The sequence below is a fragment of the Candoia aspera genome, chromosome 4 (genome assembly GCF_035149785.1).
Source record: "Candoia aspera isolate rCanAsp1 chromosome 4, rCanAsp1.hap2, whole genome shotgun sequence".
NCBI classification, from domain to species: Eukaryota; Metazoa; Chordata; class Lepidosauria; order Squamata; family Boidae; genus Candoia; species Candoia aspera.
Window position 1 is genome coordinate 54607634 of NC_086156.1, and position 24609 is coordinate 54632242.

Consider the following 24609-nt stretch of genomic DNA (forward strand, 5'->3'; position numbering starts at 1 on the left):
GAATGCTTATTGCCACATCCCTGCTGAATTTTCTAAGGGAAAGGGAGCAAATGAACAGCAAAAAATGTCATCAAGATAGAAGAATGTGGGTAGCATTAATGAAGTTAGTGCCTGTTCCATCTTCAGTGGGAAAGGATGCCACACCATCCTTTACTACTGTCAATTCTTTTTCTATAGGCCGTTTGGAGACGCAAGAATGGTGAGTCCACAGTGAATAATTACTGTGTAGCTGGAGTATATTCTGCTCATAGCCTGATCACTGAAGGATATGAGCACAGTCTTGCTCATACTGTATATTCCTGACTAAACTTACTTTTATAAGTGCTCCTATTCCTCTGCTTGTAACATTCCCAGTTCTAATTTCACTGTCATATATGTATTTTCTATTCTTTTTCACTGTGCCTGTATATGTATTTTCTGCTAAAAGTTTTCTCTAGAGCAGTTCCTTCAAGAGATTGGGAAAATAGCTTTGAAAGCCAGTGGGATAGGAGTAAAAATTGATATGACTTTCCATTCTATAAAATGAAAGTTCTGTCTCCAACCATCAAGGATGGGATGTGAAGGATTCTGTGACCCAACAGAATGGTGTTACATGAATTATGTGGTTAAAATAATAAAACAATGCCAGAATTTAGTTTTGTGTTATTCAGGCACAGCACAAATTGAGACTTCTCAAACTAAGCATTGTGTTTTGCTAAGCATTCAACATGTACATCCTACCACTAAAATTTCTGTAGCCTTGAGAAGGTGGAGAAAAGCAGGACACCTTTGTCAGTATCTTTATAATTGAGTTTCACTGGTCCTTGAACCTTGTAATTCTAGTATCAGTCTGCAAAATGAGGGAGGAGTGGAAGAACTCATCCCATTTTATTGCCTTTCAGTGACATAAATTTAGTCTGGGAAGTTCCTATCATGAGTCTATCCAGATATGTTTTTCATACAAACGAAAAGTTCTGTGACTGCAATCCATCACATATTTTGACCATTTAAATCTTACTGATCTCAATGAGTTCTCAGCAGCCTAGCTCTTTACAGCAGTGAAACCAGAGTATGCTGGCAATATTTTTAGATTTACCTCTAGGAATAAGAATAAACTACATTTAAACTTTTCAAAACATAACATGTAGCTTCAATATTTTCAATTGCTAATAGTTTGAGTACTCTAATGATGCCTTTTAGGATAGACAGAAGCAAACACAGGTCTTTGTTTGCAATAAGTTTACTGGGAAAAAACACAATTTTCAGAACAGAAGCTCTAAAAAGATGAGATATTAAGGAAGTGATTCATCTGCAATGAGAAAAAGAGAAAGTTGAGAGGCTGTCAAGTAGGCAGGATGTCACAGATGACCAACACACAGGGAACACATCATAAAAAACCCCTTAAGAATACTCAAGTAGATTAGTGCGGTTGGAGTAACTGAAATGGCCAATTTAGGAAATGAAAGCAGTTCCTCCTTAGAAGAAAGGGGTTCACTTGCAATTAACAGTAAGGAATTATTTGAATTCCATTCTTCTTTCAAGATGCCCCCTATGGCTTGAACTCAGGCTAAACCTTAATGTCTTGCCTGAATCCAATGTGAGCTCTACAGTTGAATGGATAATTAAACCTTAGCTTTTCACATTTAAAACAAGACTCCTTACTATTCTAGCTTGGCCTATACCAGCTCAAGCCATTCTTCTGCCAGAGGCAGAGTAGCCAGTGCACACAGCCACAAAGTAAAGAACCAGAGTGTTTAAAACTGGCCATGTCATTTTGCACCTTTTCCCATTGCAGGCTGTAAAAAATACAACAGTAAATTAAAATGACAAATAACTTGCTGCCTTTTCATGACAGCTGCTTCACTTTGATCACTGTCAGGGCCAGCCCTAATCCTGGCTGATAAATCTGGTCTATTAAGAAGACAGACTCAGACAGATAGAAGGTTCAGATTCAATAGTCAAATCCCTCCCAGGAACTCATATGTGAGACAAAGGAGACGAATGATAATAAAATGCATGTCTTTACAGGCCTAGCAGTATCACGTACCATTAGTACTGTTCTATTTCTCATTTTCCTTGGCAAGGATAGCTGATCATAATGACAAAAAGCATAGCAAATATGGAGAAAATTGGGCCACAGCAGGCTTTGCATTTGAGTGATGCCATTCTGTCTGCTAGGTAATTACTTGGGCTAAGGATTGTACTAGCAGACAATTATCAGTTGGCTCCATCTTGCTTGCAGAGGTGATCTTCTTTTAGCTGCTGTAGCAAAAACTACTATTTATATTACTGCAACTCATGTAAGGTTATTTTATAGGAAACATCTGGGAATTTGTAATGAATAAACACATACACATATACAGTTAGTCAAATGGCAAAAGATTCCTGGAAAAACCCGCACTGAAGATGCAGAACAATTTGCCAAGTAGCAAAAGAATATGGGGATTGTGGACTGAACTTGCACTAAAAGCATGTATGTTCTTTGTGTGTGTGCCTGTACACACACATGAGAAGGAAGGGAGGGAGAGAGGAAGGAAATCATAGCTGTTACCAAAATGTTGCCAACCAACAATCATACTCTTTGCTATAGTCCCAAAAAAAAAGAAAACCTACCGAACATTCTTCCAGGTTACTTGGCCAACAAAGAAGGAATAAATCAATGTCTCATCTCCATATAAAAATAATCAGAAGGAAAGAAAGCATGGATTGGATATTCAGTGGCAACTCTCCCATAAGGACAGAGTCAATTTGCAACTAGGGTTCTCTTTGAGCCAACAGAAGAGAGTTAAATCTGGCTCTAGATAAGGAAAAACAAAGTTAGGAATAGTCACCCCTAAATACCTAACTCAGCCTCTCCTAAAACTGAAAGGCAAACTGAGTGAGCACATTATGACATCACATTAACTGGGTCTAATGGATGAGATTGGAACTTTTAAACTCAATGGCTTAGACGGAGCAGTCCAATATATTTAGGTAAAGTTTCTGGTTTTGTCCATGAGAAAAACAAGCGTTGATATCTCACTTATAATAGATAGTTATGAAAAGAAAATTTAAAACAATGGCTACACATACAGGGACCATTAACAACCATTTTCCTGTACTATTATTGGAAACATACCAAGAAATAGAAAAAAAAGACAATGGAAACATGAGCATTCTAAAAGATGCAAGGAAGAACTGTCCATTGGCTAGCTGTGAAAAAAGAAAATATATAGCTGTAGAATAAACTGGCCAGGTGTGTTTCTCCTCCCACTAAAGAATAGAAAAGTTTTTTTTTCAATGTAAACAATGTATATTGTATATTATCTTGCCTTTAATTGTTCCAGATACTCAGACCCTTCTTTCCATTGTTCCTGATCTACTGTTTAATACATTACATTAGAGCAGTGTTTCCCAACCTTGGCAAGTTTAAGATGGGTGGACTTCAACTCCCAGAATTCCCCATCTTAAACTTTAAGATGGGATGAAGTCCACCCATCTTAAACTTGCCAAGGTTGAGAAACACTGCATTAGAGTATTAAATGGAAAAGTTTCTCTCAGGAAGTATAGGAATATTTGGGATTATATATCTCATCTTTTTCCAAGTGACGAATTCATATTATTGGTATGAGGTTTTAAATGAGAATTTTAGACTGATCAAAGGAGTTTACCAATCATATGAAGTTAAAAGAGCTGACTTGGTCCACTGAGCCTACTTTTGCAAATATATTAAAGGGATGACAGAATTGCTTAAATCTTCATTTAAAGAACATGGGTACAAAACCACATGAATATAATTGCATTCATAAATTTAGATTAATGATCAGAACCAGGTTTTCTTCTGTCTCAGAGTGACATTTTGGAATAACCTCCCTATAGAAGAATAAGACAGCTACTTTATGTATAATCTGAACTGAAAAGAAGTTGGGAAGAATACTAATATGGTACCTCATTAAATATACCAACATTTTCCACTATCTTTCAGAGTTGGCCAAAATAAATAAAATACATCATATTATTTTAGATGGCCCAATCATAGCAGAACTCTGTCTTTAGGACATACATTTATCTCTGTAATTTACTGGTTGTAAATGGAAATGTAAGGTCTGATTGTCATTATTTTAATGTAAACTGCTTTTAATTGATTCACAGCTATCTGTAACTGAAGTGTTTTAGAGGTTTCTGCAATTTTATTTTTTTCAGGGATGGAGGTTTTATTAGTAATATTTTATATTTGCAATTGTTTAAATGGGTGTTAATTTTTTTATTTTTAGTTTTGTGACTTTCATCAAGAGGCATTCCTGCTCAGACAGACTACATTTTAAAAAAGTAATGATCCAAGTAATAGAGATATGGAAATATCCTAACTTTCCTTCTGTTATTTTGAGGATGATCACCCTGCAGCATGCTAGGGCAAGAGAAATTGATCATGGGAAAAGGTATAAATATGTTTTTGTGTATGTGCATGTGTGGGTAGGGGGATGAATTCTTGATCTTTTGTTAAAAGTTGCCTCCAAGGAAGATTTTTAATCAAACACAAAATCAAACAGCAAACAGCTTATAGAAACATGACAAGACTATACCTAAATTGGTCAAATATTTAGGTATATTTACCTAATATTAGGTAAATATACCTAAATATTTGACCAATTTAGGTACAGTCTTGCCATGTTTCTATAAGCTGTTTCTCAGTCCAGTTGATTTGGGACTACGACAGGATTCTCATCTGTCAAAGCTGTCATTCACAGTCATCACTGTTCTATCCTAGCTGACTACCCAGATTTGAAGCCTTTGCCTGTTTACTTTCTCTTCTTGTCCTGCAGGAACAACATTTCTCTGTTCAATTTCTACTTTCACCCTGCAAAGGCAATGCTTATGTGAAGCTTCAATTGACAATTAAAACGTTCATGTTTTATTGCGGGTAACATAACTATTCATGTCTTAACATTGTACAGAAGCACAGGGCTAAGTATTCAGTGTACTTAAACTCACTAATTGTATATTGTTTATACAGAACAGATATATAAATCAAAGCATCCCACCCAAACCTACTGGGAAATAATCTCCTGTCCTATAATGTTGGGAAGAAATGCACATTAGCTGCTTCCGGATTTCAGCCTTAATGATCCAGCCCACACTGCAGTAGCTGTTTGCCCTTGCCTGGTTTCTCAGGTAAGCAATTCTTGATCTTCTTCTCAGATATTAACCAGGTATTTGAAAATGACCAAACCAGCTTTTAGAATAATACTTCCAGGATATCCTTCTCTCACATCAATAGTTTTCAGAGTACAATATCTTAAAGCATCATAGGAGACTAATTCTTTTCAAAGGAATTTCAGATTAAAGTGGCAATATCTGCTGTTACTTTTCACACTTTGATAATGATGATGCTTATGAGCCATCAAGTCTTTGTTGATCCTTAGGAACCACACAGGTAGATTTTCTCCATGATTTCTCAGGGTCAAAACCAGTTTCCCATTCACTGTACCATGACTGGAAGTTTTATGACTATAAAATGTGCAACAGAACATTTTTAGATGAACTGTTTGGGGAGGCACAAGCATTTGAATGTTCAAGTGCAAGAGGAAGGTAAAAAGCATCTGACTTGCCTCAGTTTTCCAGCTCTTCAAGGACCTAGTGATCTTGGAAAGGCAGAAGGGTAGTGGGGGAAGGTTGGTGGGAGAATCGCATACTCTCAAAGCTTTGGGACAGTGTCTTTTTTCTTCTGAGAATCTTCTTCCCTACGAAGAGATGTGAATAACTGCAATTTTCTGCCACCTCACTGTGCCAGTTCTTAGGAAGAGATATTCACTAGGGTCTGGAAAGCACTTCTCCACTGTTATCCTTCTTTTCCTAAGGTCAATTATTACAACCTTCTACCAGAAGGAAGTACATTTTGTTAATGCCTCCTGAGCCTTTTCTAAGGGTCTGAATTGATGTTTGCAACCTAAGGCCCTACAATCAGGCCATGAAATCAATAACACCCTAGGATAGTTATTCTATTAGGCAACAAACAGTAATTCAGAAATAAGAAATAGTTTTCAACAAAGGTAAAAACCATGGCCAGTTACAAGGTAAAGGTAAAGGTTTCCCTTGACGTAAAGTCCAGTCGAATCCGACTCTAGGGGGCGGTGCTCATCTCCGTTTCTAAGCCTTGGAGCCGGCGTTGTCATAGACACTTCCGGGTCATGTGGCCAGCATGACGACTCGGAACGCCGTTACCTTCCCGCCGAAGCGGTACCTATTGATCTACTCACATTTGCATGTTTTCGAACTGCTAGGTGAGCAGGAGCTGGGACGAGCAACGGGAGCTCACCCCGCCGCGCGGTTTCGAACCGCCGACCTTCCGATCGACAGCTCAGCGGTTTAACCCGCAGCGCCACCACGGCCAGTTACAAAGATATTAATAAAATCAGGATTCTCAAATTTAGTGGTGCTGTGACCCAAAATTTCAAATAATATTAATCTTTTTCACCACCTTGATATCACTATTTCAGGATCTGCTCTAAATTATACAATAAACTAAAGCTAAATTGAAGTTTAGTAGTAAATTAACTGTTAGTCAAATGTACTAATGCTTAATTGAAACCCTTGAGAAATGGATTTGAAATGTAAGACTGACAGAAAAAAAATCTTCATCAAAGAATTCCCTTTGAGCTGAATGGCATTTCTTTATAATTTGTTGTTGTTTATTCGTTTAGTCGCTTCCGACTCTTCGTGACTTCATGGACCAGCCCACGCCAGAGCTTCCTGTCGGTCGTCAACACCCCCAGCTCCCCCAGGGACGAGTCCGTCACCTCTAGAATATCATCCATCCATCTTGCCCTTGGTCGGCCCATCTTCCTTTTGCCTTCCACTCTCCCTAGCATCAGCATCTTCTCCAGGGTGTCCTGTCTTCTCATGATGTGGCCAAAGTATTTCAGTTTTGCCTTTAATATCATTCCCTCAAGTGAGCAGTCTGGCTTTATTTCCTGGAGGATGGACTGGTTGGATCTTCTTGCAGTCCAAGGCACTCTCAGAATTTTCCTCCAACACCACAGTTCAAAAGCATCGATCTTCCTTCGCTCAGCCTTCCTTATGGTCCAGCTCTCGCAGCCATATGTTACTACAGGGAACACCATTGCTTTAACTATGCGGGCCTTTGTTGTCAGTGTGATGTCTCTGCTCTTAACTATTTTATCAAGATTGGTCATTGCTCTTCTTCCAAGGATTAAGCGTCTTCTGATTTCCTGACTGCAGTCAGCATCTGCAGTAATCTTTGCACCTAGGAATACAAAGTCTTTCACTGCTTCTACATTTTCTCCCTCTATTTGCCAGTTATCAATCAAGCTGGTTGCCATAATCTTGGTTTTTTTGAGGTTTAGCTGCAAGCCAGCTTTTGCACTTTCTTCTTTCACCTTCATCATAAGGCTCCTCAGTTCCTCTTCACTTTCAGCCATCAAAGTGGTATCATCTGCATATCTGAGATTGTTAATGTTTCTTCCAGCGATTTTAACTCCAGCCTTGGATTCAAGGCCAGCTTGTCGCATGATGTGTTCTGCATACAAGTTGAATAGGTAGGGTGAGAGTATACAGCCCTGCCGTACTCCTTTCCCAATCTTAAACCAGTCTGTTGTTCCGTGGTCTGTTCTTACTGTTGCTACTTGGTCGTTATACAGATTCTTCAGGAGGCATACAAGATGACTTGGTATCCCCATACCACTAAGAACTTGCCACAATTTGTTATGGTCCACACAGTCAAAGGCTTTAGAATAGTCAATAAAACAGAAATAGATGTTTTTCTGAAACTCCCTGGCTTTTTCCATTATCCAGTGGATATTGGCAATTTGGTCTCTAGTTCCTCTGCCTTTTCTAAACCCAGCTTGTACGTCTGGCAATTCTCGCTCCATGAACTGCTGAAGTCTACCTTGCAGGATCTTTATTCTTTATAATAAAAGGTTAGAAATGTTGGTCCTGGTTGCTTTACTCAGAAGATAAGAAGAAACAGTTCAATGTCCATCTTGAGTGAAGATGGTAAAATCTGAGTGCTTAGAGAGATTTATTTCCTTTATTTATTCCTCCTCTTTTTAATATTGCTCATTTGATACACTGGAGCTAATTAAAGCAATTTTAAAGGTTTTACTAGTTAAGCTGCAATTCTAAAATCACTGGCCAAACGTCTGCTTAGAACTGGGTTGGTGAATACAGTTTTGTATTCAGAGTCCTGTTGACCTAAGTAACAATATACAGAGAGAAAGAAATTCAAAATGTAGAAGGGAAATGGATAATATTATGATTTTTCAGACTGGATTTGGGGGAAAAAAACAGTTGCTTCAATTTACACCCCAAATGATAACAAATTAAAATTCTATGAAATACTTTTTCCCAATCATTTCTTAAAATTGCAGAAGGAGATATTTTGATTTCTTGAGATATGATTTTTTTCCCCTCCAAATATGGGCACAGTTCCTTCTGCAAAAGAACGGCTAATTAAATTATGGGAGTATGCCTTGATGTCCAAAATAACTTCATATTTCAGAAGTAAATCTGACACAGAATTTAATTTGATTTGGACACCATGGTTGAATTATAATTCTATATATGGGTTTGTACCAGATCCAAAATTTAGATTTCTCATAACAAAAATCTCAACTAAATTTCAATGATCTATTAAACAAGGATAGATCTCTCACTATTCTGACATAAATTACTATAATTCCTAATCTTATTATATACTTCATACTGTGTTAATTATTGCTGTTGATATTTATACATTACTTGAATTTTAACAATGACCTGCAGTTTTAAAATCATATATTTAGTTACAAACAACTAATTAATGAAATATTGAAAACTCTTACCTAATAAATTTAATACTGTTTAATTTTATGGTACTTGCAAATTCCCTGTTTATTCATTTTGTGTTTTATTTTTCTCATTTTTTTCTTTTTGCCTCTCTTTCTTCTCTTTTGTCTTTTTCTTTCTCAAAAATGTTAAATAAAATATAATTAAAAATAGAAATTTTCACTCAAAATTATACACATTAAATTCTATTAAAAATGAATCAACGGAAGCAAAATACTTCATTACATGCTTACATCAACAATTAGGGCTAAGAATAGAGACCAGCTTGATAATATGTAACCTGTCAATCAGAGCTAAGCCAAAAACTCACATGCAAACCTCACCTCTGTCAAATAGTATTCCATTCTTTCTCTCCCTCTTTGGAGGGGAAGGGGAAAGTCCAGAGCTGAGTCTTATCATGGTTCCAGTTTCCAGTTTCCAGTTCATAGTCAGAACGTGCTTTCCCCTTATCTGCCTGGACAAGCCAGCTTGTCCATGCAGAGCACAAAAACTGCATGAAAAATTAACTGCTGATTCTCACTCACTGGACCATACCAATTAGATAGCAACCCTGAACAAGCTCTGCTATTGCCAATTCAATGGAAGACAGAGCTTCCATGGCTAATAGGAAGCAAAATTTGCAAAATTTGCTAAAAGTTTAGCGCTACTTAAACCAGCAGCCATATGCTTTTGTCTGGGTAAGAGCTATTTATGGTACGTGTAGCACCAAACATTTGCATAATAGCTTTATTATGTTAGGCCTTTTACTTTCAATATATTTCGCTAACTGCTCAGAGTCCCTCCTTGCGGGGGGGATCGGTGATAGTACAAATTTGAGACATAAATAAATAAATATTTCCTAATAATCACTAGTATAGAATCTGCCTTGTTCACAATTGTCACTCAATGGCTCAATCGTTTTCATTGAATCTACCCATTATGATCCCCAAAACTCCCCATCTACAGTCCTTGAGATGGACTTCAACCAAGCCAAACAAAAGCTGAAACAAAAGATAAAGGATACAGAGAGGCAAGCAGATATAAGGAAGGCCCTATTCTTCCTGTCTCCAGTGCACAACAAATATATTGCTTCTGCAGCTAGTTATCTCACACAGCTTGAAATACCCAGCCATCGGAGATCCTTTTCTTTAGCTCCTCATGTTCTCCTCTCTGCAGTATTGGAGGGTAAATATAAAAAAATACTACTGGCTGCGAGGCTTTGTCCTTGTGCCTCTGGAGAGGTAGAAACTATAGACCATGTTCTTCTGCATTGCGGTTTTTATAAAGACATTCGTACTAAACTCATCATACCCCTGATTAGTAAATACCCCAGTCATACAGATTCTGACTACACTCAGTTGCTGCTTATAGATGAAAACTCTATCGTCACAGTGCAGGTAGCAAAGTTCTGTGCTGTGGCAATGAAGATCTGTCAGACCTGATGGGCTAATTTCTCTAACGTATTGCATGTAATAGTAAATCATTTAATTTATATATATATATATATATATAAAACATAGCGGTAATTTTAGATATTCATGTTTTACATTATACACTTAATATATACTTAATGTCTATATTTTTATTTAGTATAGGCTGTATCTTAGATTGCACTTATAGAGTTTATTTAGATAGTCTATAAATGTATTTTAATTTTATTTTAATTTTTATTCTCCTATTTTATCCTACGTTGTTATCATTTTAAGAAAGACTATGTATATTTTACAGAACACTATCTTTGTACTGGTCTAAGACCATACTAAATTATGAATGAAACAAGGGTCCCAAAAACTCTTTCTTGGTTAGTCATTTCAGAACCAGACCCCATATAGAAATCAAACAAACAAACAAACAAGCAAATAAATAAAGATTTGTCACACTTGCTTTACCACGTACCATGAACTTCATATACCAATCTTCATTATTGCAATGTGTGCTTTTTCAATTTAATTAAATGCCATTGGTATATTCCACCATTGATTCATTGATTCATTGATTCATTTTTCAACCAAATGTTCCCAAAAGAATGCCTAGTGCAGTTAACAAAGCTAAAAACAAGATTAGGAACCAACCTCATTCCTGAGGGTGAGGTCCCAGGTCCAAGAAACTGGAAGTTTGTCCATCCTAAATAGGATCAGAAAAGTGGCTTGGGGTTGCTCATAGAACCAACATTACAATTACATGCTCAAGTGATATAGTGACAAAGAGCATCCTTTACCATAGTTAACTGAATGTCTGTCTCTGAATAGGGGCAGTTTTTATTTTTATAAATATAAATTTTATAAATGTTTTAATTTATATACCACTTTTCCATTCTAGCATGCACTTATTGTCACTAATAGGTCAGGCACTGTGACATATGCTTATTATAATTTGCTTTGGGGACAAGGGTGGCCATGTGCATATCCAGACGCTACAGCTAATGTATATGAAATGCAGAAGCAAAAATGCTGGCTGGACATCTAGTCAGAACCATGAAAACTATTGCTGAAAGAACTGCACTGATTTGCAACTAGGCCATATTTAACATTTTGATATTAACCTATAAAGCCGAAACAATTGGGGATAAAAGATATGAAGGAATGCCTTTTTTTCAAATGGATTTGCCCAGTCATTGTAATCCTTCTCAGAAGGCCTTCTGGTTGTGCCATGTCCTATGATAGTCACTTGCCACTGATCAGGAAGAGGTCTTTCCAGGTGAACAGCTTCTTCCCAGAAATAAAGCATGTGCTGATTTCATTGCCATGTATGCATACACAGATTTTGTTTAATTCACTGTCGCATTTGGGCACTTAAGTGTTGTTGTATTACTATTATGTCAGGTATTTTATTACTTACACCTTCTTCAGTGTATTTTGGAATTCTGAAGACTTCCTAGGAAAGCCTGTCATATTTCAGATCAATAATGCAAAAATGCAGCAATATATTAATAATAAACAGGGAAAAAACACAGAGATAACAACAACATTAACTTAGGGAAGGAACATATGTGATTAAGGCTGCTGGAATAGAGTGGACAGAAATCTCACAAAGGAGGAGAAAACTTAAATACATAGTATCCAGGGTCAGTTCAGACAGACATCTAACCAGATTTGCCTTCACTTTGCCTAACAACTCACTGGAGCAACAACTATTTTGTGTATAGTATGTTACTTTCAAACTTATTTTCTTCTGCCTAGAAGTCATAAAGGGCTCTATTTATTACTTAAAATTTATGGATCAAGCAGCAGCATCCAGCCAACTTTGCCTGATCTTAAAAATGCTAAGCAGGTTCAGACCTGGTTGGTACTTGGATGGGAGGCCACTAGCAAATCCCAGGGCTGTAATCTAGGCCAAAGAACTGGAAAAATACATGCACCATATTCCTGGCAAACCCATCCCCCAAAACTACATGGGTATGTCCATGCAATAAGGTGTCAATTCAACTTCGAGGGGGTATTTACTTATTAAAAATTCTGCACAAAGTGAAAGATTCTAAGTTCTCAACTAAGAGGATTGTCTGCTGAGTCACAGATTCTGTGCTAATTAATATAGCATGGCCATGTGCCAAACTTCACACAGAGTGACCTATTTCCAAGATAAAGGAGCATAAAGAAAAAGTGAATGGGTGCCTTGACACTGCTCAATACTACATGAACAGTGGAGTCAACAGACACTTACTAGCTCACAGAACTCCTTACAATAATGAAATGCTGTGTTTTTCCTGTTTCCAATTTATTTACTTTTTTAAAGCCATCTATGCATTCCCATTCTCACATGTCAATTTTAACACATCTAATTTTGTATTTGGCAATGTATTTCCTTTCAATCTATATTTTATTTCCAGGGACAGGTACTGTTGGGATTTCCTACAACAGCCGCCAAAATAATTTGACTGAGCTTGACTGCTTTCTGCGTAGAAAGTCAGGATGTTATTGCTATTATCATCATCCCCACTCGCATCCATGCTACATACTTTGATAAACTTGATTTTGTGGGGAATTATTTGCTGCTCAGTCTGAGAAACCAAACTGCCTTGAACTAGGGATATCTAGTTTTTTTTTTCCTCTACTGTAGTGGTTTCATTCTGCAATGCCTAAGAAAAGTCACAAGCCCCATGAGAACAAATAAATCCCTTCCAAACAAAGACAGATCAGATGATAATCCTTTATATTATTTGCCAGAGAATGCCTTTCTGCCAACAAACTCTCTCCCTCTCTCCCTGCTGGGTTTTTTTTTTAAAGGCCATACTGTAAATTAAATAAACTGATGACTTAACCTTCCCCTGAACACTTGTTGAAATTCAAATTCTTAGATAAGTGGATGGCCTTAAAAAAATAATCTGTAAAAGCCTTCATGTGTATGTCCCTGTCAGGTTTGATAAATGGCTCACTCCAGATGGGTATTTATGGAATACATGCTACTTGCAATGGTGGCCTTTGTTTTGCTTTATTTTGGTCTGCCAACTAACCCATCAGGATCAGAGAAAACGGTATGTGATTCTTTCCCACTTTACACCTATACCTCTTCGATGATTAGTGATTGCTGAAGTTAAAGCTGGAAAAAATGCTTTACAGCCCACGTCCTGCAAAACCTTATTGACATTCTGCATACATTTTCCATCAATGATGTGTCTTCTGATCCTAGTTTCAAATTCTTTCACTGTTCCAAGTGTCTCTTTGAATGTCTGAGATCAGTTAACTGGAAACCAGGGATGGCATGAACATTTAAATAGATCCACTGCTAACAGCTCATGAGGCAAGCAGAACACTGGCTATCATTCACCTTGAGCAATATCACAACCTCTGCCTCTCTTTGTCCCAAGGACAGAGATCCTTATTTTGATTCTTGAGAGAAAATAGAGAGCAGCTGTCATTGGTATTCCCAAAGCCGTGCTATAGCATCTTTCCCCGCTGGGACTGGCACTATCAAAGTGATGCCAAATAGTGTAAAACGGTGTCATTTTCACACAAGGATTTGGGATCTTGAATTTATAGTCCCAACACTGGACAGATGTGAAGCGAGAGCGATGTTCTGCCATACAGAATGCTGAGGGCTGGGTGGCAGGAGCAGGTCTAAATGAGGTCAGAGAGCCCAGCTGTAAAGAAGACCTTTAAAGAACAGCATATAGCTAGCTCAAAAGCCTGTTCCCAGTGTTTCTTTTAGATATTCAACTATATCAAGTGCTTAAGTGTCCACAGACACGAAGTCCGGTATGTGATGTTGGGTGCCCAGGATAAGTTATAGGTGTGATCAGTGTATCAATTATTTATTTATTTACTTACTTACTTATTCTACTTGCATACCGCTGAATCAATACAGACAGCATTTTACAGAATAGTCAATAAAAAATGGTTAGAAAGCTAGAATGGTTCTATCTTAAATTAATCATAATGACAGTGAAAGTTAAATCAAAGAGAATAACAAAAGCAAATCTGAAAATAAAACATGGGCAAATAAATGTAAGTATACTCAAACTAAAGTAAACATGACAAGGACAAACTATTGACCAACATGCTTCAGAATGGTTCTATCTTAAGCAGCTTCCAGAATGTTAGAGCCATCCTTCCTCTTAACTTTATTGCTGGGCTAGTTGTTAATACCTTGGAGTTGGGAATGGCTCAGAATTTACATGACATCCACAGGCTCATCCTAACAAATCATAGATTCAACACTCACAGACAGAACTGCTTGAACTAGGTTTTGCTTCAGATCACTTAAAATGTGATCTGAGGGTGGGCAACATTTCCATCAGTCCATTGTCATGAACAAAGTATTTTCTGGACAACATGAGGTTAACTAGCACTACTGGTCCCTGCAAGAGGAATGTACTTATTTAAGATATTCAACCATATGGACATGGCAGGGTTCTAGCAGACATATTGAGTTTCCTAACGATCAGGTCAGCAGCTCACTGGGGTAACTTACCAATTCCTCGAATATGGAGACAACAAAAGCTCTTGACAAGTTTGCACCCAGACAATTTTTTGCTCTGTCTCCAACTTTTCCTTTCTGAGGAAGGTTGTTGAGAAGGTAATCAGGCAGCAATTGCAGATCCCTTAATGACGTAAATTATCTGGATCCTTTCCAGTCTGGGTTCAGGCCAGAGCATGGGACAGCAACAATATTGGCCATTCTTATGAATGATTTGTGATGGGACTTAGTTGTACGCCTTCTTGTCCCACTTGTCCCTCTCAACAGCATTGGATACCATCAACAATGGTATCCTTTGGGGTCACCTGCAAGGGTGGGGTATTGGAGGCACTGTGTTATACTGATTTCACTCCTTCCTGAGGGGGTGTTGGTGAGGACAGGGGGTGGGGGGGGACAAACCTTGGAACTTCAGTGTAAAGTGTTCCAGAGCACAGTCCTCTTCTCCATTCTCTTTAAGAGTTAAGTGAAATGGATGGTAGAAGTCTTCTATTGGTTTGGAGTGAAATGTCATAAGTATGCTGATGATACCCAATTTCAGTCCTCTACACTGAGCCATACAAGAGATGTCTTTTGTCTTAATTTGGTGCCTGCAGGCTGTAAAGAGAATATTGCTTAAGATGTTGCTGTATGTGAAGAAGCCTTCAAGATCCAGGGCAATTAGCTCTGGATGGGGTGCTACAATATACCTCCCCCCAAAAGATAAGGATGCAACCAATCTCTTGGCTTTTAAAAAGGTCTTGAAAACATTCTTGTTCTGATGAGTGTTTCATCACTGATGATCCTTGGGCCACCTCATCAGTTCAGGTTAGATTGTTGGTTGTTTTATTTATTTGTTTGTTTTGCTTATTGAAAACCTCCTTGAGTCCTTGTAAAGTAGAAAAGTATAAAGTATTATATAGATAAATAAAATCAATATCCTTTAAGTAGCATGTACAAAAACCAGGGATCTCTCTGGACTTGTAGCTCCTGGTAGATTGACAGTTGGAGGCATTGGCCGGAAGAGCCTTTGCCCAGCTGGGCAAGTGCAGCCTTTTCCGGATCAGCAGGCACTGGCAGTGGCACTTCATGTCTTTAGCTGTTTCTATGTTTTTTCCTACTTTTGTATGCCACCCATAGTCCATTGCAGTTGGGTGGCCAATAAATTTAAATAAATAAATAAAAATAATGGCCTTCTCTCACTTGGAGTTTTGCAATGTTATGTAATAGGGCTGACTGTAGAGGTAATTCACAAGCTACAACTGTCGCTAAATGCAGCAGTTTGCCTGCAGAATGGGAAGAACCAACATAGTAGAGTACAGATAGTCCTTGTTTAGCAACCAAAATTGGGACCAGCAACTCAGTTACTATGTGAAACTGTGACTGTGCTTACTTCATCTTTCCTTTGCTTTACAGACCTGCAAAGGTTGTAAATGCGAAGATTGGTCACAAAGTTACTTTTTCATCACTGTTGCAACTGCAAACTGTCACTAAATGAGGCAGTTGCTAAACAAGGACTACCTGTAATATCAATTTTGCAGGAGTTGCATTAGTTGTAAGGAGGCTTTTGGATCCAATTAAAGGTGCTGGTTATTACCTAGACAGCCCTTTTTGGCTTGGGTTATCATTACTTAGGAATTGTCTACCCATCCAATATATTCTGACTTGGAGAGCATGCTATGGATCCCCACCCCTTCTTCAGCAGGTGAAGAAGCAGGCCTTCTTAGCCATAGTCAGCTCACTCTGGAACAGCTTGCCCTCCAGATCAGGTTGGCCTCTTCTTTACTGTCTGTCACCCTGGAAGAGTGTTAAAATAGTGTTGAAAACAGTCAAAATAAAATACCCAAAGACCCTTCAGTGGAGCGGAAGTCACTTGACTGGAAGTAGATCCAAGCATTTGTTGGTTATTTAGGGCTAAGGAGATCCTTTAACCTAGCAGTGACAATTGTTAGTTTGTATTTTATTGTGCAGCCATGTAGAATCTCTAAGGAACTGATCAGCATACAAGCTTCTGTTTATTATTATGTTGTAATAAATAAAGGTCCCCCACTGTTAAGCTGCTTATGTTTATAATAGTATTATGTAGTGTTAAATCATTTGGTAGTAATTTTTTTATGATGAGCTGGAAACATTAAAAGAAACATAAACATTATTAATATTAATATTAATATTTTTACCACTGCAAAGGAAAACAAAGCTACGTGAGGCTTCAAAGCCATAACAGGATTGTGCGTAAAGGTCTGGAAGCTGGAAGCCATACCTCTGCCCAGAAAATGATTTCATCTCATGAAATCAAGAGATTTTTGGCAATCTCATTCCCAAGAAAATGAGCCAACAAGGAAATCTTGTGATCTCACACTAGATGTTTGCCTTCTTGCACAAGCTCTCATGGGCTCTGAGCAATTTCATCATCAAAATCTTGAGACTCATTTCCCTCTACTGTAAGTAATTAATTTTTTTTTTTTAAAATGCTGCATTCCCTGGGAATCAAATTCTGACTCAAAAGTGCATATATTTAGCCTTTAACCTTGATTTTGCCAGAATAAGTAGGTATTGTTTTCATCACTGGTACTCTCTGTATCAGAAAACCTAAGTAAATAGATAATGTTTATTTTTATGCTGCTTTTAAGCATGAAGTCTTGAAAGTATTACAATACATATGTAGAAAATAAACCAAACCAAAGTGCAATTGGAAGCTCTGGACAGTTAAAATATCACTGTTGAAAAACACAGTAGAAGAAAGCAGACATCAGAAACGGGAATAAAATCATAAAATGCAGTGGCTACAAGAAGAAGGAAGAGGTCCCACATCTAGGCTTCAAAAATCCAGACAACCTTTGTGTTCCTGATACAGGAATATCAGTGTTTTCTACTTTTGTGTTCTTGATACAGGAATAAAGTGATGGGGAAAGCTTCATCGGCTTAATTTTGGTACAACTCACCACTGTTTAAAAGGTCCAGGCACAGATTAATGCAGGTCAAGCTGTGTCCCTGGTAGATTGAGATACCTTTCAGTCTGAGGATTCATGGTCAGTGTGGCACTGAAGAACATGACTTTTGGCTTGCCATATTCACAGCATAGCGATATCTAGCCAGTGCTAGAGTTAACCTTTATCAAGCATAGCTACAGATCAGCATTTGGAAGTAAAAGAAGAGAAACATGGTAAATAAGAGGACAGTCACCATCTCATACTTCAAGACAGCAGAAGCAGTGGTATTCTCTAGATAAATACAACTTTTCTCCTAAAAGGAGTAACAAATATAAGTCATCATTCTCAGGAAGCTTAAAAAGCTCCAAAAACAGAGGGAATGTTTCTGTCAGCTCTGTATAATACTTGTTTTTCTTCCTCTATCAGGGTTTGGGACTTCAAAGCTTTTTATTACAGATAAATCAAGGTATCATTTCACTGGCCTCTGAAGGATAGCTGGAGGAATTTGGCTTCTTACAGTCTCCTTTTGTATGTGGTTGCACATATTTTCTTTCCTTGGCATAATTCTTATCCTCACAGAGCTAAATGGTTAAAGTGACCTTGGCAAATGTGCTTTTATGCCCCCCCCCCCACCTTTCCTTTACTTGGCTCATTTCAATGGGAGGATAATCATAATGATTTCAGGCCCTCATGGTGGCTTGTTTGCATTTTTATAAAATATTCTGGCTCCTACTGTATTTGAATAGGAGCATTGTAAATTGGAACTCAAATCAGGATAAAAAGGAATGCATGGTCAACTACCAAATGTTGCTAAATGCCACCATCGGAAAACGATAGATGTACTGAGATGCTTTTAAAAGACAGTAGATAAACGTGTGGAGGAGGATATAAATTGTGACTGTGTTTCATGTTTAGGTAGAATGCCTCTGAATACCAGCTTCAGGGATACTGAAAGGGGCACCCTGCCATTGTCAGAGCTTTTTTAGTTTACTATACAACATAACTTCTGAGAATTTTCCAAAGGCCTCTAGAGAGATGGCTGTTGAAAACAAAAATAAGATTCACTAGACCAGGGATTTTCAACCAGGGTTCCATGGAACCCTAGGGTTCCACAAGAGGTCCCTAGGGGTTCCTTGGGAGATCACGATTTATTTTTAAAAAATTATTTCAAATTTGGGCAACTTCACATTAAAGAGGAAAGTTTCTTTATTTTTAGTTTAAGAACACAGTTAATGCATATATACAGGCCTACACATGAAACAAATATAATAATTGTGTAACTTCTGGCCTATATTAGAGCCTGTATGTGCAGGGGTCCTTGAGGCCTGGAAAATATTTCAAGGGTTCCTCCAGGGTCAAAAGGTTGAAAAAGGCTGCATTAGGTGGTCTTTATATTTATCATATTTCAAAACAAGTAATCTCACAGTTCTTGGCCTATTATACTCCTGATTTTATTTATCTGTGTGCTTTTAAAATCAGTGATAGATAGATAGATAGATAGATAGATAGATAGATAGATAGATAGATAGATCCTTTATTGATTTAGTCATCTGACCATATCAAGAGTATAAAACCAATACAAGTATACAGGTAAAACAGTAAAACAAATCCATAGTAAATGTCACCCCAACAGTTAACCCCAATTTGATCTAAATAAACTGTCCTCTTCGAAATGGCCTTTGATATAAAGAGAGCGGTCTTACTAATAATATGCAGGTTCCCTGCAAAAAATGAGACAGTTTCTCCTGGCTGCCCCAGTATTTTTTAGTTTTTAAATAAGAATTTAAGTGAGCAATCCTTTCTGCAGAATATAATTTGCAGTCGAATAGAATATGTGCAGTATCTTCAACAGCTGGCGCACCACAGATACAGAGTCTTTCTTCAAATGGAAGTCCATGAAACCTCCCATATCTTACCATAGAATCTAGTTGTTCAAAACGTGCTCTAGTAAAAGCTCTTCTACGATGTTGGGGCATAAAAGTTGTTAAATATTTTCTAGATGGGAGACTGATTTGTGGTGAGCCAGCCACTTCAAGGATTTGACATGTTTAAGGGATGCAATATCATCTTGGGCAGCCACATCCATGACCCTTTGTTTAAAGCTTTTCTTGGCCTTCAGATCTGATTGGACTGGAAAATTGATGGAAAATCCATGTTGCAAGATGGCATTTTGAAAATTGGGCAGCCCAAGCACGAGGAGCCTTATTATGCATCTGCTCTTCAAAACAAAGCTTGGGTAATCTATCTGAGTCCATAGATAGGATCTTCAGCCAATAGTTAAATACTTTAATTACCAAATGGCTTTGTATAGAAGTATCATAACTGCTTCATAGTTACATAGGTAGAATTTAAGTTTTTTTCCATATCTATCATCTCCTTTTTAATTGATCTATCATCTCCTTCTTAACTGGGATGATGGAGTAATTAACTGGCCTTCAGAAAGTATCCTAGATTCCTTTGCTGGATCACTACTAGAAGCCTGTTTGTGTGCACTCTCTGCCAGAAATATACAAAAGTGGTCTTTGAACCACAAAACATTTTGATGCTTGAGGAGGGAAATCTATAAAGTATGAAAATTGCATTTCTTTAAAGTCATTCCATTTTATAGGCCATGGTGATCATTTCAGAGATTCTTTATTACAGGTGATCATTTCAGTATGTTGTGTAGTAGAGGAGGACCTACCTGCAGATCTATGTTTCATTGAGCTGGTTACTACACAGTTAAGTCAACTTTATATATCCAATACTGGGCACAACATTTTTTAATCCCTTTCTGATATGGATGAACATGATAAGCAACATTCTGGAAAGGTTATCCTTGCAAAAGATGTATGCTAACCTAGCTGAGAAAATCTATAGTAATAATAAATCCTCCTTTCTCTGTGGTGGGTTGCATTTTGAATTTTCATATTTGTAGGCTACAGTCTAGCACAGTGTTTCTCAACCTTGGCAGCTTTCAGTTGTGTAGACTTCAACTCCAAGAATTCCCCAGCCAGCCATGATACCTGGGGAATTCTGGAAGTTGAAGTCCACAACAGGTTGAGAAACACTGGTCTAGCATATACTTAATTGGAAGTAAGTCTGATATAATTTAATAGGACTTGCTCCTGAGTAAACATTTTATATGAGTGAGCGCTTACCTTATGAACTTTCAAATGAAAAAGGTTTCAAAGACTTATTGTAGTATTTTTCTGCTGGGAATGGACAGTTCCAACTATTTCTGCTCTCTTTCAAATGCACTCTAAAATCTTTCCTTGAGTGTTGTTTTTTGGGGAAAATATAAGAGGTGTTTGGATGATAAAATTCATTCAGCTCCATTTTTTACTGCTGATGTCTGGTGAAGGATAGTTAACCTCCATCGTGAGTTAACTGTGTATCCAAAACAGTAAGTTTAATATAAATGCTGATTAACAAAACAGGTAATTCAATTTAATGTTTGAGCTCCCTCTACTGGACAAAATAAAAATATCCAGTGGCTGCAAGCAAAGTTCATCATTTCCCCCTTGCCTGTAATTTTTGTTCTATCTTGAAGTCGATGGGAGTTAGTGAAGCAAACCTTTTATTTGGGACTAAAGCAATAGCCACCACTGATTCGTGAATTTAACTTTTGTTACAGAAAGACGTATTTTAAAATGTATTCTATGGAAGATGGAAATTGCATCACAGAGTGACCTTATATTCAGCTGTGCCTTTCATAATGAAAATGAACCTAATGTGTACAGGCTTGCCTGGACCTGTTTTTTAGACATTTGTTCTCCAGACCTTACTGAGCTGGCAGCTGCTGTTATGAGAATTACAGTGTTTAGTCAAGTGGCATTGAAGCAATTTGAGATGCTTACCTATGGTTAATATAAATAACACTCCCACCTGAGGCCACTCTAAGTGTAGGGATGCCTGCACCCCGAGCTAAAATGCTCTCCTTCAGAAAACTGTAGATGTTATACCAAAGCAAATCTAGAAGTCATTATGGGATGGGGAAAGTGGTAATTTAAACCTAGCCTGTGAGCTGTGGCATTATTCTACAATGGAAGGATGCAACATGAAGCCCAGAACGTGGCCTTCAGAGGTCTCCAAAGTTGTTATCAGTCTGTCATTTCAATTATTTAACAGAAGAAATTATTAAATATGTGATGAGAGTAACCAAATTATTGATATTTAATTTTAATTAAATGTAAATGTGAATGAAATTAAATGTATGGGTTTTTCCTGGCTCCTAACATACCACGCAAAAGCCAAGTTCAACCTCAGCTGGGCGGGGGTGGGGAGTGCATTCTTGTTTGGCAATATTTTCAGGGCAGGAAAATGTGGAAGGTATTTTGGAATTTCATAGAAGAACTCTGGGGAATCTTCTGATGGATCTCAGAATGCTTACCTGAAGAAAACCTTCAAGCATGTCTGGTTCTGTACTACTGAATCATAGCAAGCAAGAAAAAGCATTATTCCTATTAAATTTGGTTGCTGGAATGCTTGGGAAAAAACCATAATATGAAAGGACAAATCTTGGTTCCAGTGCTGATCACAAACTGCTAAACTAAGCATCTGCTAGTAAGAAACCTATTGCTTAACGTTTGTTAAAACATCTACCTGCCCAAGCAATTATTTTGCATTTGGCTCTTGTGAGTGGATCTCAGGTTTCTAGCTAGCTAGCAGCAGCAGCAGATTAGAAACCACAGAGAGGAACTCTGCCACCTCTTGCTTTTAGATTTATAGTAATATAAAATATGGAACATTTTAAAATTTTAAGAAATCCTTTATAACAAGTTGTTGAAAAATATTTTTCTCCTTTGCAGTTTCACAACCCAAATGTAAAACATTAGTAATGTCTGATTCTCATATATTGATTTTATCTTTTAACAGTCATCTGTAATATGTGCCACTTACAGTTCATGCAACTTTTATGTAAGTTTACTCAAAAATGAGTCTCAGTGAGTAGATTAAGATTAGTCCTTAGTAAGTGTGCAGTCCTATGCTCATGACTCAATGGATTTATTAAAAGGTTGGATGGCTTGGTGGCTTTGCTCCTGGTTACTCATCCTGTAATCACCTCCTGGGTGGACTATTGCAATGTACTGTACATGGGGCTGCCCTTGAGACCACCTGGAAGCTGCAGCTGGTTCAAAATGCAGTGGTGTGGGCAGTTTTGAGTGCTGCTTGATCTGTGCATGTTATACCTCTGCTCTGCAAGCTGAATTGGCTGCCAGTATGCTTACCTGTTCAATTCAAGGTGCTGGTGATCACCTATAAAACCCTTAATGGCATGGGGCCAGGTTATTTGTGAGACCACTTCTCCCTGATTGTGTCCACCCATTCCATCAAATCTGGCAAGATAAACATACTAAAGTTCTCATCCATTAAAGAGTCATCTGGCAGGACCCAGGAGAGACCTTTTATGTCATGGTGCCTGACCCATGGAACATTTTCTCACAGGACCCAGACTGTTGGCCTTTCTCAAGGCCCTGAAGACATGACTGTATATCCAGGCATGGAGGTGGGAGTGTCAGTTATAGCCCATAAAGTGGTTGTGTTGATGGTTGTCTGCAGCTTCAGCTGCTGGATATTTGTGTTTTTTGTGGGGTTTAGTTGTTGTTAGCTGCCCAGAGCCACTTTGATGAGATGGGCAGCCATATAGATTGAGACAAACAAACAAAAGCTAGAACTCCCAAACCTGGAAAATGACTCAAGATCTTCTCACATTCCAGATAAAGTGCTTCTGAAATTGAGATTTTAACCATTCTTTTGAAGATTGGGCAAGAGCTGTTCTGAGGTATCTGACAATGTTCTAAATTGAGTGAATCAGTGAGTACATCCTTATATTTTGACCTTTGAAAGCAAGGATCAACATACCAGAACCTCTTCAACTGATCTTAAATACAGTGGTATCTACAGCAGAAAAGATGTCTTCAGGATATTGCTCAAGGCTTCCCAACAAAAATAGGTTTGGACGATTTACATTGCACCCAGTCCTGGATATGGGTGGGATGCACAAGAATGTATGAACACATATGCTACCCAAGGGTAGAGCCTCTAGTGCCGTGTAAGCTTGGACCATTCCTAGCTGCTCCCCTTCAGAAGCAGCCATGATGCCTAGTCATTGAGTCATAGTGTAGAAGTTGTAGGTTGCATATGGTTCAACTAAATAATTTGTCTATCAATCAGACTGAGTATAAGAATACATTTTCTCACTTCCTGTAGGTGTTGCAAGGGAAGCAGCACTGATGAGTATGGAACAAGTAAAACTATTGGTGTGGTTACAAGTTGGAATTGTGAGGAAAATAGATACACCTAAAAATATCTACTAAGATGTTGAAAAATCATTATTGAGACCCATGTCTCATCACTTTGGGATACAGAATTTGAGTTTAAGACTTTGTGTTTAAGACTCACATAGACTAGTGCTACCAGAAATCCAGACTACTACAAGATGGCCACAGTGAAATAATTAAAAAAGAAAACCTCCTTGCTGCTGTATGATGATTGTTAAATGTTTCCCTCCCCATATACACAACCCCTAATCTAGCATAGAAGTATTGAATTGTGGAGTTCGGGAATAGTTCAGTGGTGTTTTGGATTGGAGATCAATTAAATATGCCACTGAGGAAATATTTGAGACCATACTGGCACTTTCTCTTCCTAACACTGGGATGGTAAACCCAACCCTTTGTCCCTGTATATGTGATGTTCTGAGCTTTCACAGCTGAAACTTGGTGGCAAAACACTGCAATCTGGTGGCACCCAGTTCCACCATTAGAGAGAGAGGAGGTAGAAGCAAAATAAGCTTGTTAAACCTCTGTTGACCTTGAGGCACTTATTTTACTTTTCAAAAAAGGATCCTGTCTCCTCAAAAGCAAACAAACAAGATGTCAAGCCAGCAATTTCAGCCCTGTCTCCCTCTGGTGACATCATTCATCCCTGATTTCAGATTCAGAGTTTTCCATGCTTGTTGAGCATATATAGAACAGTCCATTTTCTCTGTGTATAAATTCAGGGCAGTTTAAAATCAGCCACATAG